This window comes from Cynara cardunculus, unplaced genomic scaffold, assembly GCF_001531365.2.
Source record: "Cynara cardunculus var. scolymus isolate 2C unplaced genomic scaffold, CcrdV1 Un_Scaffold_7206, whole genome shotgun sequence".
Classification (NCBI taxonomy): Eukaryota; Viridiplantae; Streptophyta; class Magnoliopsida; order Asterales; family Asteraceae; genus Cynara; species Cynara cardunculus.
This window is the reverse complement of record NW_020203414.1, coordinates 6560-7200: the sequence shown is the minus strand read 5'-3', so window position 1 is coordinate 7200 and position 641 is coordinate 6560.

Sequence of the window (641 nt, the reverse complement as noted above, 5' to 3'; positions counted from 1 at the left end):
AGAAGGCTTTTCAATCAAAATAAAGGTAGGAGTACTTTCATTGTCTTTTCATCACTTCAACCAGGTCCATTCTTCCAAGCAACTAAATGTTTAGACATGAACTCAGAATTAAATCTCATTAATATCCAAGGGAATGAATATATGAATTTTGTTCAAATCCAACTAGATGCAAATCTGCCATAAGATGATTGTGAGCAGAAAGTGGGCATTTTACCAACTGTAATGGGTTTTTTTAGAAAATAATTAAATTCTTGACCTTTCATCACCTCTTAACATATTTTGGACCAAAAATACAAGATAGGAGCAAAATGGGTACCAACGACACAATAAAATAGGGGTATTAAACAACAAATAACTCATACAAAATGAGAGTTATCAAGCTTCTCAAGCTCTTTGAGGCAAAAATCAAATCCTTGCCCCAAGCAGAGGAGCAAAGGCCAAATAGAATAATGGACCCAACTCCATGTGCCGAGGCGTTCAGGTGAAGGAGGCTTGACGATGATGAGGACCCAGACCTGTCTGGCCCTCAAAATCGTCAAGAGGGGGAGAAACAGTCCACCACCGTTCCAAGTGTCACACCAAGGGCTGCCCCATCTGCTCCATCTGCCTTTGCCCCACGCCAGCCAGCGCAAGATTCTTCA